The sequence below is a fragment of the Dermacentor variabilis genome, chromosome 4 (genome assembly GCF_050947875.1).
Source record: "Dermacentor variabilis isolate Ectoservices chromosome 4, ASM5094787v1, whole genome shotgun sequence".
Classification (NCBI taxonomy): domain Eukaryota; kingdom Metazoa; phylum Arthropoda; class Arachnida; order Ixodida; family Ixodidae; genus Dermacentor; species Dermacentor variabilis.
In genome coordinates this window covers 115,161,899-115,178,483 of record NC_134571.1, presented here as the reverse complement: position 1 = coordinate 115,178,483, position 16,585 = coordinate 115,161,899, and positions in this window count along the sequence as shown.

Sequence of the window (16,585 nt, the reverse complement as noted above, 5' to 3'; positions counted from 1 at the left end):
CACAGCTCATCGTTAGCTGTTGCGAGGAATGGACTGGTAAATACGGAGCCTTCACGAAGTCTGTGTCCTGTAACAAAGGGTCCGAAAGCGCTTGCTGTCACAAGAGAAGAAAACAAGAAACTGGCGTGTAACCTCCCTGAGAGTTCGCGTGCTTTGGCACAATGAAACTGTGAATGCAAAAGTATTAGCCAATCGTCTGCAAGAAGTAATCGTGCGCAATAGTAGTAGGTCATCATCACACTTGTGGTATTAGAAAACACGTCAAATTAAGACTAATACACACATTACTTGTTCTACGATAGAGTGCGCTGTAGAAGAAATTGGGCAAGAAAAATGGGGTAAAGACAAAAAATGGAAACGTACAAAAACAAAGTTCACAATAAGCGATCAGAAAATGGTGGTTTTGGGAATCCATCGTGGTTTTCTTTTCTATTTTCATCTGGGTAGGCAGTATAATAGCAAGCGCTTGGTGGCGCAACCCACCGCCCCGGTCCAAAGGGGGCGCTCATAACATCCATCCATCCATCCGTCCATCCATCCGGCAAGTCGTAATGTTTGATTGATCTGGCGAAAGCGTTTGATGTGGCTGGTAACTAGTAACTCGTTCTTGTTTCATGATCTGAAGCACATCATTATTGGATCTCGTCTCTTTTACAATATCAGGAAATTCTACACGGATGGCTCGACTATATCATTACTTAAAGGGAAGCTGAAGAGCCTGTCGAATTCAATAAGACGCCCATATACGGATGCGGGAACCTTATAAACCATGTAGGTAAAATTTGTGGGGTTTTTTTGTCAATTAGGAGCGGCGTAATCGTCGGTTAAAATTGCGCTGTAGCTCCGCCCCCCGTCGAATGCCGCGCGCTGCTGCTGACGCTGACGATGCGAGCGGAGACCGGAAACCGCGGTGTTCTGACGTCAACTCTAGTGTTTTGTTCCTTCGCAGCCTGCGCGACCGTGCCTGACCGTGCTTGTTTCTGCGTGCGTGCCATCGTAATCTGCTTCGACCGACCCTGCATTCCTTTGTTGGTGCGTCTGCGTGTATGTAGAGTGGTAGTCAACTTGCGCAGCATCAACTGAAGTGGTGGGCCGATCATGCCGGCTTTCTGTGCATCCTACGGTTGCACGGTTGCACGATGTTGTCTTCCATTGCTTCCCACAAGACACGTAGACACGACCGTCTCACGTAGCCGACGGAATTCGCCGCCTTTACGACTTCGGTGACGAGTAGCGTGCGGATGGCGCACAGATGAAGGTCACTACACGTACTGCATGAACCAGGAAGCTTTTCACGCGTTTAAACCGTCTTTGTAGATTGCCGACAGCTTTCGACAGCGCACAAATGCCGACGATCGCATCCCCGCTTACGTTCCACGAGGAGGCATGCAGGAACACAACACTACAGTTTTTTGACCGGAAACGAGCTCACTAGATCGGCGAAAGATCGGCGAGATCGCTAGATCGCTTTGCAAAAAACATACTCACCAAAGAGCATTTCCAACACGAGGAGATCCCAAGACTTCGCTTTCGTTCGCGTAGAAAGCACTGCTCGCACCAGCATCGTTTGCTTCTTCGAGAGGCCGGCTCTTCGCAATCGGCTCGCACATGTAGGGAGTAACGCCGAACTCCTCAGAAAAACGCAGTCTCTCTAAATTTTCCATTACCTCTTAATTTTCAATTACAGCGCCAAACTACCTGGCACCGCGCTTCGTGTGTAGCGGCAGCGGTCGGTCACGAGAGTTGACGTCACGAGGCGCCCGAGCGATCACAGGCGGAAACGAGACGCGCGAGCTGGGCGTGTCCGCTGCTGCACTTTTCGTGGAAATAAAATATATTTGCGCTTTCTTTCGCTCAATTTCGATACGATATTCGAATTCGGAGGGTTGAAAACCATTATGTACACATGTTCACTCATTTTTTCTGGAAAACCTTTCAGCTTCCCTTTAACGCTTCTTTCTGAGAGTACACTCAGCTTCTGTAATCAGTAAGGCAATGGATAGCATTGTCGCCACTCTTATTTGTTTGTACTTGGAACGGTCTTGTGCGCATGCGTATCTTTCAGCAGTTCAGCTTACAATGGTTCTGTCTGCTATCTAACGAGGTTCGGGTTCTTGACTATGCAGACGATCTCGCGTAAATTTGCACTGGTGTAAGAGCGCGGAGACCGCCGTTGCCATTACGTAGGAATTTTATACAACTTCTGGAGCAAGAATCGCTGCAAAAAAAAAAATATCACGTTTTTCAATAAGGGCGAAGCAATGAATGAGATAGCCAAGTTGGTAATACATTACAGAAAGTGTAGCTGTCATAGTGACTCGTAACTGTAGTGGTGGTATAAAGTGAACGTAAACGATTGACAAGTGTACCTCTTTATGTTGTGACCGCGTTTCGCCCTTAGCAGATGTTATCGCTCAGTGTAGGATGCGCATGCATGTATCGGAAGTTTCTCGAACGTCATCGATGGCTCTATGCCGTCTGTTGTCGTCGAGCTTTGTGTAATCTGATTGCATGCGTGCACGACGCGAATTGTGCTTTCCGGAAGCCACGCGTGCACCGGCGATTTCTTCCTGCCAAAAACCGAAGGTAGCGCCAGTACACAAAATACCAACACCGCAGCAGTGGAAGCCTGCGCTGTCCAGCTCGAAGCCTGAAGAACAGCTCAAGCTGAACGACACAGCTAGCGAGATGGCAAAAGGCCATAGAGGCCCTAGACTGAGGGCTGCACCTTCACCGGGATACCTCGTTTGTGAAAATAGAGTGGTTTCATTCATTCACTCTGGAACCTTCGATGACTCATGTATAAAAGACGACGCCCTTGACCCGCTGATCACATTTTCGACAATCACTGACTGTGTTCACCGCTGTCGTTGTTCTTTGAGTACAGCCTGTTTTTGAGGCCGAAGGATTGCAGAATAAAACGCAAGTTTCGTCATTAACAGTTATTCCGCTTTCTTCACCATCACTACTACGTGATAGTATGCAAAAACGAGCTGTTGTTGCTAGGGGCCTCTGAATCCTGCCATCGGACAATTTCATCTACGTTTATTACCTAATTACGCGGCTCTAAAGCTCAGCCAAATTTGCACCTCGTAAAAACGACGTGCTCAGCAACTGGTTTTCCACCTAAAGACTGCATTTAACGAATAGGGCGTGAGAACCCAGTGAGATGGACATCCACTTTCTGTTCTTACCTCATTCAATACACTGCACTGATAAAAATAAGTTAGTATATTAGTATAGCATTATGTTTCTTAAAACCCTTCATTGGCTCGTTCTGCCATCTGTATAAGTTACCGATTCTATAAAAAAACGGCTTTAACAATAAAACGACGAAAAAAGAAATTACTACTAATTTAAAGGTTAGACATTTTCTGAATACTATTTTTTTTGACAGATGCAATGATTTCGCAACATTCATGCTAGTACGGGAGTTGCAACGTGACTGCGAAGTAAGTTTGCGTAAAACTTAGAAGTCGTTGTTGCTTAGGTTCAATTATAGGCCTTTGTTGACGAGTAGTGTGAAAACATGAAGTATGTACATAGATTGAAAGGAAAGCACGTACAGAGAAAACGACATGACGTTCACGATAGGCTGCTGTGACAGGTACAGATGGCGGATTTTGGAGTAGAGGCCAGCAAGAAGTGACCTAGAGCTTATTGGTAGATGAGGGAATAATAAAGTAAGGGCCGGTACCTCAGAAAGCACGGAAGCCATCTGGAGAGTAACTTTTCCAGGTCTCGATTAGCCTGAATTGTCTAGGCAAACCTGCGTCATTTTGCACTCATTGTCGATTTCGTTCACGACAGTGGCCACATTTAACTAGTCCGACGAAGCACTCATCGCGTCCTATACTTCACCGAAATTATTTGATGTTATTACTGTATTCATGAAAAATTGCCGGTACCTCCATTATCTGGAGATGGTTGGCGACATTAATGCAATTGGCGCTCTATGGTGGATTATGATATCCTTTATACGTTGCGGGGATTATTATGAGCCATATTCGTCCATTTCGGCGCAGCAGCTTGGACTGCCGTTGGCCCGCTTGAAGCTGCCGCGCTTGACGCGTTTAGGGCGATATCGCTTTGATGTATTTAGGGCTACATGCCCACGGTGTCACCCTGGCGCAACCATAATAAGGTATCGGGCAAGAAATTATGCATACCATTATCACATACGCGAGAGAAAGAGAGAGAGAGCGAAGTCATAAGGCAATGGCAGGAAGGTTAACCAGGCTGAGCCCGGCGTCTACCCTGAACTGGAGAAAGGGGATAGGGTATAGGGGAAAGAGGAGAATGAAGAAAGTTCACAGTTTGCACTGTTAGGCACACAAGCGTTCATCACTGAGTCAGTCACAGGTGGTCCTACAGGTTGGTACATTTCAAGAAACACACCAGCGCCTTTGTGGCCTTGCTCATGGTAGACGAACGAGGCTACGGGCCGAATATCTCCTCCGTGAAAGGACGGTCGTCTAAGTGCTCCAAAGCTGTACGAAGAGCACTCCTCTCGTCTTCGTATGTAGCGCAGTCACACAGCAGCTGTTTGGTCGTTTCTTCCACACCACATCTGCTGCAATTGGGACTGTCGGCCATTCTAATTAGGAATGAGTTGGCGTTTGTGAGAGAAACTGCTACTCGCAAGCGGCACAGTACCGTGTCTTCCCGTTGGTAATGACCAGGCAAAAATTGCAATGTCATATGCGAGTCCCGGCCTGCCTGCTCGGGTACATACCCAGCAGCGCATACCCAGTAACCCAATCTGTCCGCTACACCTGAAAGCAACCAGCAGCGAGTTGTCTATTCGCACACGTACCCAATGGTCCATGTTATCTTGTTAGCTGCTCGGCAAGACAGTATCCAGCAGACACCTAGTGACCCAAGCTAGTAACTTGGGTCACTAGATAAGCGACAGAGGTCAGGTACGTACTGCAAACTGGGTGAAGTTCTCCAAGGATGCTAATCACATTAGAAGAAGGTGTCGGTGTTAGTGAAGTTGGTTGACAGCCGCTAGACTGCTGGGCATCGAGAGTTCCATTTCAACCCTATTGCTGGACCCAGCGAACATACGCGAGTCTTCTGAAGAAATGTTTTCACCCGACCACGACAAAAGCAACAAAAGTCTTGTCCAACCCTCTTTCTTGTCTAACCTTCCTTCCTAACCGCCAATGCTACTTATCATCCCACACGATACTGTGCATGAAGTAACTTCTAGCAAAACATATCCGCTTCACGCTGTCAGATCAATTTGCGAGGGTTGGAATAAAGAAATTAAGGACCCGTAAATACGGTAAGTAAAACAGGCAACAAATCGAGAAAACATAGAACAATTATGTTCGTGCAAAACATTATATCATTTGGTCCCTTTTTTGCTTGGCCGTATACACTAGGGACAACAGAGCCATTCAGAATCTAAATTACGCCATCAAGTTCGTGATTGCAGAAAACAGGTGAATAACATACGTAATTCACGCTGGGGACGCCAGAGTGCTTCAATTGCAGAATGCGTGTGCAAAAAACTATTTCGAGTGGTACCGTCCCAGATTACCCAGTAAAATAAACCAGCACCTAAAGCAGGGGATTCAAGTACGGCTAGCTGTTGCTGCGCGAGCGTTATTATTTTATGGACGCCGGCGCGCGTAATGTGGCTCTAAATGGCCAGTGCTAAATTAGGCTCCCAAGTAGCGCCATAATCGCGCTCTTGGTTCTTCTCCGCAGGAATTTGGTCTGAAATTCGCTCGGCCAAACGCTTTGCGTTCGCATAACAGCAGGCGCTTGCCGCAACATTCCCTTTCCCTGCACGCGCTGCTGCTAGTCGATGGTGCAACCGTTGAGCTACTTTTGATTTTTACGGGTGATCATTTTGATAGGCAGCATTATTCTCTCATCGAGCCCTCCTAAGGACTGGAAATATATATATATATATATATATATATATTATATATATATATATATATATATATATATATATATATATATATATATATATATATATATATATATATATATATATATATATATATATATATATTGGTTGTTATTGCGGGGCTCTCGATTTCAGTAATCGGTAGATGTTTATTCTTGCGTGCAAACTCTGTTTACTACCATACGTAATAACCTATACACCCTCTTTTTCCAAGCAACGATGTTGCCAGTCTCCGTTAGCTTCCTCTTTGCATCTCCGTTTCCATGGCCGTTTCACGTTGGTCACTGCCTCCTCTTGATGGTTTCGCCATTTCTTTTTCTATGTAAGTCACTACTTTTACTTTTGCAGCGTAAACTATTATGGGCTCATTCCAATAACCGTTTCGGTTGGTGATGCCCGCCGCCGGTGTCCGTCGCAGGTATCGCCACACTCCCACCCACTATGCTGGATTAGCCAAGAAATAATTGGATTGTCTTGAGGGAGAAAAAAACAAGATTAAACAGACGCATGCTAAAGCAGAAAAATGCTAAATCGAAAAAAAAAACTGTATTGTATACCTGAAAAAATTCAAGCAGGCTAGGGGACAGTTTGTCACTGCCCAGTTTCACAGGAGATGCCAATAAATCATCATCATAACAGTCATCATCAGCATCACATCGTGCAACTTGTCAGGCGATGTGAGATGCGTGCAGCGTAGCGTCGATACGTGCACACTTTTCATCACAGTTGCATAATATTACAAGAGGTGGCACGTCATGTATCAGCTGCATACGTTGCGGTGCAAGGTAGTTTGTGTTTTTTTATGAAGTATTTGGCTCCTACCCACTATGTGGGATCGGTCAAGAAGGCGATAAATTGTCTTGAAGGAAAAGAAAAGATTAAAGTTAGGCATACAAGAATGCTAGAATGAAAAAAAACATGTATGGCATACCTGATTATGTCAAGCAGGCTATGTGACTGTCACCACCACGTTTCAAAGGGGATGGCAGTTATTTATCAGCAGCAGCAGTAGCGTTATTAGCATCGAATCCTGCCTCTTGTCACGCGATGTGACATGGGCGCCGCGTAGCGTCGATACGTGCAAACTTTGCATTGGAGTTGTGTTGTTTACCACAAGGTCTCCCGACATGTAGAAGTTGCATGTAGCAAGAAGTTGCATGTCGCATGTAGCAGGAACAGGTAAACTCAAGCATGCCAAGTGACTATTTGTCCCCACCCCGTATCAAAACAGATGTGCGCCACATAGTCTAGATACGCCCGTTTACCCTTCGGTACGCTCTATGGCGCCTCCTCGCACGATGCGATCAGCTGCTCAAGAAGCGAAGCGTAGAGCTACGCTCGAGTCTAAAACCAGGCAACGTAAGGCTCAGTGAGGCTCAGCAGAGCAGCACAATCCGTAGCTCGGTGTCGACGCCGGGCGGACAGTTGAGATGGTTCTTGTGAAAACGGCGCAGAGGGAGTTCGCCGCGAAGACTCTGTAGTGCGCGCAGCCGTAAATGAAGCTCCTATGCAGCAGCTGTTCCAGCTTACGCATAATATTGAAACAAGCAAAGCGAGGTCATTATTATTCAGCGCAGCCACCGTGTATAACGTTTTCGAAGGTACCAATCTAGGCAGGAGCTGCTTGTTCACGAAAACAATGTCTGAACCACTCGCAATTTCTTCCTTCATAACTTGAGTAAAGAAAAAGCCACACTGTCAAGTTCTACCCCTGTAAAAAGAAATGATGTGCCCTAATGGAAGTCACCTATTTGTAGTATTTTCCGAATAAAATGGAAAAGGAAACAGTTGACTGAGACATATTTACATTTTCTCAAAGCTTTGCATTGAAGCATTATGGAAGAGGTAAAATCAATTTACATACACACGAGTCGATAAGGCCGTATCATTATCTTTTTCTTGTGCTGAAGAACCTGCTCAATATAAATTACGGCTTCTATTTCATTTCTACTATCACTTCGCTTGAGTTATCAGAATTCCTAAATCCTTTGATGACGGCGACTTCTCTATCTCTGCAATGAATTTGTACCTATTGTTTCGTTGCATCCTCTTTTTCTTCAACTTCGCCCTCGAAGTCAATACACAAACACAATGTTTTTATCGCCGGTGTTTTGGTTGCTTGCAATGTGATCTTTCCCATTGCATAAACCATTATTAATGCAAAGGTTATGAAATGTGATTTTGCCGTTATTGTATAAACCAGCGAGTCTTATAAAAATAATGTAAAGTGCTTTAAGTATCCATCCTCAAAGTCCTGTCTCCGAAGCGCTGGGGCTCTGACGGTAAATGCCTGCTACACATCTACCGCACTTTGGTACGCAGCATATTAGACAATTGTAGCATCATATATGGTTCAGCCAGACAGGCTTACATCCGACGAATTGATCCAGTTCATAACCTTGGACTATGACTGGCAAGTGGTGCTTACAGAACATCACCCGTCCACAATTTATACGCTGACTGTATTGCGCTTCCTTTACAGCAAAGCAGAGCGCTACTAACTTTTCCTTCATATTCAGAATCCATTCCTCATCACAACACATATGCTATAATACCGTCACTAAGTGTAGCGCGCGCTTACACCACACAAGTAAACCAAACATGATTACACCTCTTCCGCGATATCAGGACTACTGTCATGATTATGACATTTCATGAGCTCCTTCAGGTGGCTAAAAGGCCACAACGATTACCCCTGTGATGTGAATTTATACAGTTATGTGATTGGGCATTGGTGCTTCTCAAGAAAAATGACACCCCACACGAACACATCTGCAAGGCTGCCGCGCTCTTCGCGACAAATATAAAAATAACACGATATTTTACACTGATGGCTCTAAAAAAAAAACGAAAAAAAGAAAAAAATGCGTAGTTGTCGTGGCCGTGACAAGAAACTGGGAATCAATTATTCGATTACCACAGCATGCCTCTGTCTATGCAGCCGAAGTCTGCGCAATATGGACTGTAGCTCAAGTGATCGTCGCTGACAAACACGAAACACTGTCATATACACACTGATTTATTAAGCATACTGCAGGGTCTGCACGTGAAATCCGAATGCGAACTCCTGTTAGGGGATATCTTAAACATGTTAACGTCAAACAAATACGGCAAATGAATTAGGTTTTGCTGGATACTAAACAATGTTGGAATACCGGGTAATTAAGCAGCGGATAGATGTGCATCAATGGCCGCGTACGAAGACATAATACAACACTTCCGTATGAAGATAGTATCAGTGCGATACGAAAGGCCTTGAACTCAACATGGCAACACAAATGGGAGCATCGTATAAGCAGCAAATTACATCTTACTAAACCCGTAACTGGCCAGTGGAAGTCATGCAGTCACCAGCAACGGTTCTATGAGGTGATCTTGTGTCGACTTCGGATTGGACACACACATCTTAGACACAATTTTCTCTTTCGACAGGAAAACCCGCCAGCTTGCGAAAACTGCCATGAACCTCTCAGTGATACACATCCTTATGGCATGTCGACACATCGAAACACAGAGACGGAAGCTCTTACACAACCTGTACAAGTTACATATTCCTTTACACCCTGCCCTATTACTGGCAGATGACACGCTAGTGCTATTCACTAACTTGTTTGGCTTTTTAGAGAGAACTGGTTACTTACACCAACTATAATGTTATCCAGGTTTACCTACTCTAACGTTGCGTCTTGTATTGTCCTGTGACTGGCGCCGCGCATGGCCTGGGTAGCCTTTGCGTCATGAAACGCGAAGCAACCAACCAACCAACCAACCCTATAGGCGCACTGGAAGAGAGCGTACACGAAGCCACCAGGCATCTCGGTTGTCCCCTAGTCCTAGACCCCACGGCAAACGACGCCCAATGTACGGTGCGGGGGACGCCTACATGGGCTCTGAGCCGCGCGGAGAGAGAGGCATGTGCCGACACGCCCGGACTATATAGGGAAGACGGGTGCTCAGCTCCGATAGTACGCGTTCGCTCACGTGACCTCAAGCGTCAGGCTCACCCTCGTACTCTAACCCTCGCAAGTGCCGCAAGCCGAGCGCGGGATGCCCCCTTTAGTCGCAGTTGGACTTTATACGGTATTTCACGGCGACCCCAATGGTGGACATCACGGCGCAGAATTCACCAGCAGTGTTCATAACATTGCTCTTGCAATAAAACCGGAAGGTATCGTCTGCTCGGTACCGCGATGAAGTCCGGGTTTGCAGGTCGTCTCAGTTGGTGGTGGTTCCCTTGAAAGTGGTCTACTAATTCAGGCATCTTAAGAAACGCGTTGCGCTCAGTCGTATACACACGTGAGTGGGCAGATTATTAAATGATTCATGCGGTTTAGCATCACATAGTGACACTGAGGCAAGAAACGATGCGCGCGTAGTAGAGTGCGCTGGATTAGTTTTAATGTATGGACTTGTTTGACGAGTACCTGCATAGATACATAAAACTTAGTTACATTTCGCTCCCGTCAAAATATGATTGATGCGGTGAGAATTTACACCCGTGACATGAAGCGCAGTAGCAGAAGCCAGAGCCTTCGAACCACTGAAGATGCCCAACGAGGAAACCCAGTCGGCGCATAATTTAGCTCGAATTGGATAGTAGGAAATTCAATTTTTTTTCTATTTATGCACAGACAACGACTTTACCGAAAACACTATCGTTCACGCGGCGTACTTACTGTTAAATTTGGGGGTGAAAGGGATTGGTCCTGCCGATAACAAAAGGAAAAAAAATCAGATCAAATATTTTGCATATACACAGATCAGGTGCTTAGGGTGAAACCTCAGAACTGTACGACGAGGCGCCTACAAACGCCTTTATGGCAACGAGGCTTCTTTTATTGCTTTATATAGGATCCCCTGGAGGGGAGCGAGGTCCTTACGCCCAGCCGAGCGCGCATTACAGCGCCCAATTTTTGAGAACAGCCTTATCGAAAGCCCCGCTTTGCGAGACAAAGGACCCTAGCAGAGCTGATTGCTTGTTATTTTTTTCTTTCGGCGCTGCCTAGATTGGGGCAATTCCTGCGGGTGGAACATGCATCAATGGGGAGCTTCTGACACGTGCAAAGGTTGCATGTGCCGCCCTCTGCTGAGAATTGCGAAGGGGTGATGGCTTAACGGGTCATTGGCACGGACGTTGCGACATGCGCTATGCTTTTGCTACTTTATTTTTATTTTTATTTTCCTTAGCAGTGCAGCACGCACTTTCCGCTTTAACGAAAATTCTTGTGTCGCAAGATAAAGAAGTATGGTGGATGCTGCGCTTAGTATGTACATCTATGTGTGGCTCAGAGGTCGGATTATTTGGCAGCACAAAGACAGACGCCCCGTACATTTTTTTTCTCTTTTTGCGATTTAGACCTGCAAGCTACATTATTTCATCTATTGACTACGGGCGAAGTGTGAAAAGCAAAAAAATGACAAATTTTTCAAATACGGTAATATTACTTGCAGTGCTTTCTCAAGGTGTTCGATGCAAAATTACGGAAGGTGTTTGATGTAGATTGGCAATCAAACATGAAGAATTGCAGGGAAGTGAGACCAATCGAGGATCACTTTTCGATATTGCAGGACAGCGGATGCACAGAAGCTCTGGGGACAGTGCATCGTAAATAGACTTTATATGTACTAGCATTAGGTCGGAGTTGAGGCTCGGCCTATTCATCTGTTCGTTCTGTGACGTTTTTCTCCGAGCAGTTTGATCGCTATGGACATTCAAGCTCGACATAGTTATTGTTATATATTTTTCAATTTTCTTATCGTTTTGATGTTTTATACGATGCTAATATATAAAAAGAATCTTGTTGCGCAAAATAGTATTAACGATTTTATACAGAAAAACTAAAAATTTGTATCTAGTATATTTTGAAGTATCACCAAATTATAACTAGGTTCTATTTTTCACGTCATATTTAATATGAGAGTACGCATTCAGCGAGCGCTACTGTCAGGAAAACAAAAGGGGTGGGGGTGGTATGGGGGGTGGACTTACAGAACACGACAACTATTGAAATTACATACGATACATCTATGATTGGCCACACAGGAATCAAGGGTGGCTTTGAGGAGAGAAATGAGAATATGGGAAAGAATATACACAACATCGCTTTTACAATGGACGTAAGTGCAATTATTTCTGCCGACAGAAAGCACCCTCTTTGTACGCAGTCATCCCTAGCCCTCTGGGTTGCCTTATAGTACGGCGAGTGCTGTGTCATGCAGCGAATGTGAAGAACGCCACTGCGAAACATCCCAGGACGCTTTTCCTAGGAGCAATGCCTTTGATGAGGCCGTTGCGTGGCATTCTGCGCTATTCTGCTGCAATCCTGAAGTCGAGGAGGTCTCTGGTAGACGTTGCTTATATTGTTTATACTAGATGCGATTGCTTACCATACGGCCTAGAGAAAGAGAGAAGGGAAAGTGGAAAAGCAGGCACGTTAACCAGAAAAAAAGATCCGGTTTGCTACCCTACGCTGGGGAGAGAGGGGAGGGGGAGGTAAAGTGGTAACAAAGTAGAGATAAGGAAAGAAAGAAGAGAAGGGAAAGGAAGGAAACCATACGGCCTAGATCCCCAAAACAAACTAGAGAGAATTCAATTCAGAAACAAGCCTTATGGTGCATCGCATATAAATGATAGTTTTCAAGGAATTCATAACAGAGTCAACTGGTCAATAAGGGCACCATAGAAATGTCGCGAACACAACTGACTCGGGAACAGTCCCGCTCCAACCTCAGAGCGCCCAAGCATATCTAACACGCCTCTAGCTATTTTTCCCTCGTCTTGTTTTACTCGGCTCAGACTCCATACGTAAATAATACACTCTATGGCCTATAAATAAACATTACAGATAGTGTGCTAATACTATTAAAAATAACATCTGGTTTTCTTCATCCCCAAGTGGTATCCGGTGAAGTGCGTATTCTTCTAAACCGGCCCCTAAGGGAAAAAATATGAATTATGGCGAATGAACAAGGCCGTTAAACGTTTTTATGCTTTTAGTTTGCTGGTCATGGTCGAAGGCAGCACCGCAGAACGCCAGGGGACGGCATAGGGAAGAATCCGATCCTCGACGTGCCTCAGAATGTATTCTGGTGCGAATAGCAATAAAGCAAAAATATATGCAGTAGTAAACGTTTTAGTCGTGTTTCTGTCGTCTAATTTGTTCATTCACTTTTACTTTTTCTTTCTTTAGTTTTCTTTTTTTTTTTTGCAATTGGGTGTCACTAAAGTTTGGAGCAGCTATGTACAGCTGTCCTATAGTCTCTCGGAAAAAAAGCAGAGACTACATCCTGAAGGAGAAAAGTGGTACTTTCCGCTAACTGAAACTCCGACGCGCGAACTAAGGGTCTGGAAACTTTCTTTCGATCAATAGTGAGTCTCGCGGCAAAGGCTAGATTCGCATGTCCGTTGGTCGGGTTAAGCGGGAACAGGAAGCCCACCGCAGGCAACGAGCAGATTTTCTGTGCAGCCTTTTCGGTATAGAAATAAACGCAGCAGAAGAAACAAGTTTTACTGATACGCAGTTGGGTCGTTGCCTTGGGTATGCGCCTGCAAACTGTCAGGAAACGACCGCTGCTTCCTGTAGTGCGAACGAAAAAAAAAATAAACAACGCAGCGTCAAGTCACTAAACAACCAGGAAGCAAAGGGAGTGAGAATGTGTCGGGTAGCGTAGAAATGGTACACTAGAGCGGGAATAGCTGGCTAGACAACAACATTATGTTGTCTTCGTTCGCATAGGGAGACAGGCACAGGCTTCAAAATAAAAGGAAAAGCTTTTCAAGTTTGAGAGGAAGCTTTACTACGGCAGCTGTCATCTAAATACATCGGAATAGGGAAACTGTTTCTGTCGGCATCCGCAGCTTTCAACTAATTTGGTGAGGTTTGTTGCCGTTATTAAAGAAAGAAAGAAGTTAAGACAAACCAAATGTTCAGAGGAGATTTTTTATAATACCATCAACATTTTTACAAATATCCTCGAATTTCTGCAATATTTAAAAGAAAGAGACCCAAGCATCTAGTATATAACCCTGTGGCTCACCAAGCAAACGGTATGCCATCACAATTCTGGTAATGGCACCTAGCCATGGATTTGAAGCACACAAAATTGATTCAATGTACAGTGCTCTCAGATATGGCACTGAAATAAGCGAGTTCGACAGCTGCAAAATCCTCGTAAATAGTGCAATAATTCTACGTGAACTGATACACCATGTTTTTCCGCTTGCAATGCTGCAAGAGATGAAATTTATTAACCGCGATAGCTCTTTTTCGTGCAGGGCCCTTGTAACGTAAAACTATTCTAAACTCGTTCTATTCGAATTCTGTAGTCAGCCCTCCACGACTGGCCAAAAGTATTTCGTGCCATCACCATTTCGCCTGTCTGTCATGCCATGTAACGGAAACCGCGAAAACTCCCAATCTGACACGGCGTGCACACACTAATTATTCATGATTTAACAAAAGAAAAGAAAAATCATTATTTCAGTTTCTACGCCTTTTTTGCCGTTGGCCTACCTCTATTGGTCAAACATTTTTTGGCTACGCCAACTTTGCAAGTGTGTCGCACGAGGTCAAAAAACTACGAAAGCTCACCGCGTGAAAGTGGCGTGTACGCATGAATATGCATTAATATGGCGAACATAAGTGACCTTTTTTTTTTTGGAACAGCTTGAGACTGCCTCTTTTCGAAAATAATGGGAGATGTGTTCCTACGAATGATTCGGACACTGGCTAATCGGAGCTGCTGGGGAGCATGCATTTATATGTCTATATTAAAAATTTTTGCGTGGCAGGTTGTCGAGCTCTTTCGACACGTATACGACATCGCTCTGCCAAGACTTCTTCGCTGAGGATCCGTTTCAGCGACATTTTTAGCCTTCGGTTACAAGACGCAGCGATTTTTTACCAGGCACCGAAAATCTAAACGAGGGGAAACCGAGCACTCGCATACGCTAGTGTCTCCTCCCTTATCATATTCTCTACCTTTAATGCGCTAGCTAGGCACCACCGCAACCCTCTCCACTGCTGCGTGCTCCTCGCCTCTTGTCAGCCAAATGAGATTGAAACAAAAGCGAAGCTGCTGCCGACGTTAGACAAGCACCACCACCCCAACTGACGTCACACAACGTCACACAAGCGCCGCCACAACAAGCACAGTACGTCACGCGCGCACGCAGGTGTGCACAAGTGCTGCATACATCCTCCCATTCGTAGGCCCTCTCCCTAGTACAAGTGCGTTATTTAACTAACTGAATGTCTCAAAGTAAAATGCGTCAGAAAACACACTACCTAGGGACATGATAGTATCGGAGTTTAATTTGAATATACGAGAAAACATAATTCTATTACGCGGAAATTCAAATACAAAGCCCTTTTCCAGCTGCCGTTTGAGGTCAGTCTGAGCGGCCGCGCTAGCGATGGCGGTACCGTTTTTTTTTTAGGTGAGCACCCCACGAAAAATCCTGTCCAATGCCGCCCTGTAAAATCTTTCAAGATAGGCAATGCTTTTCTTTTGAAAGGAAACCAAAGCCACCTCCTATCAAGGAGGAGAGCGTTTGATCAGTCGCTTCAAGCAACGCTGTGGATCGTCGCGCGATGCTTCCTTCGGCAGTTACATTGACGTCAAGAGAGTGAAAAAAAGAACAAGACAGATTGGAATACTTGCGATATTTAGCGGTAAAGACAACTAACTAGACACGAACAGACATCATCAAATTTATGACTTCACGGCTAACTCATGCGCGCAATCTTCAAGTTGACATCGCCAGGTATCTTTATTCCTTCCTTTGTGGTTATGAAACCTCGTCTCACGATGAGAATTTCCTTTCGTGTGTTGTAGAGGCGAATAATAAACCTAATTTCGGCTTCCTCTTCATGACATTTGAAGAAACGGGGGATATATCTGGGGTGTTATGATAGCTACGGGTTAATTAGGCACTTTAAGGAAACGAACATTTTGTTTAATTAGCTTTTCTTTAACCTCATCATATATCCAAGTATGAGGGGTGTATTTCTGACAGTTTCTTGGGTGATGTAAATGCGTCTCTGAATTTCTGTTTTCATGCAGGTAGGGGCAGCTTATAGGTGACTATACCGGAAAAGCTTCAACTGTTGCATTTTTGTACGGGCTTAGTAGTTTGCTAATACGATTCTCAACTCGAAGCTTTTCCTTCACTGCACCGATTTGAGCGCAGTGCCACCCTTCGACTAAAGAAGACGCTACACATCTCAATAATCGCCGTGAATGATCACGAAGTGGGGTGATCGCTACCGCTGAGGGATAACACTACTATCTACTTTCTTGAGTCTGAGGGGAGTGTTCAGTGCAGCGACGTTCTGGAATACAGGGGGGCGAAAGTTGCTAATACCAGCGTTCGAAAGCGACGCAAACACATTTTACGAAGCCAATGCAAGGTTTTTTTTTTCAATGTCCTAACAAATAAATGTGCAGGAGAGTTTCAGTTTCATAAGTACTGTGGGTATGTCATTTTCAATGAGCAGAAAACTGAAATGAATTGAATTCCGTGGTTTTACGTGCCAGAACCACGATATGATTACGGGTTACATCGTAGTGGAGGAGTCTAGATTGATTTTGACCACCAGGCGACCTTTAACGTGGCCCCAATGTACGCGGCACGGGCGTTTTCTTTTTTTATTTCAC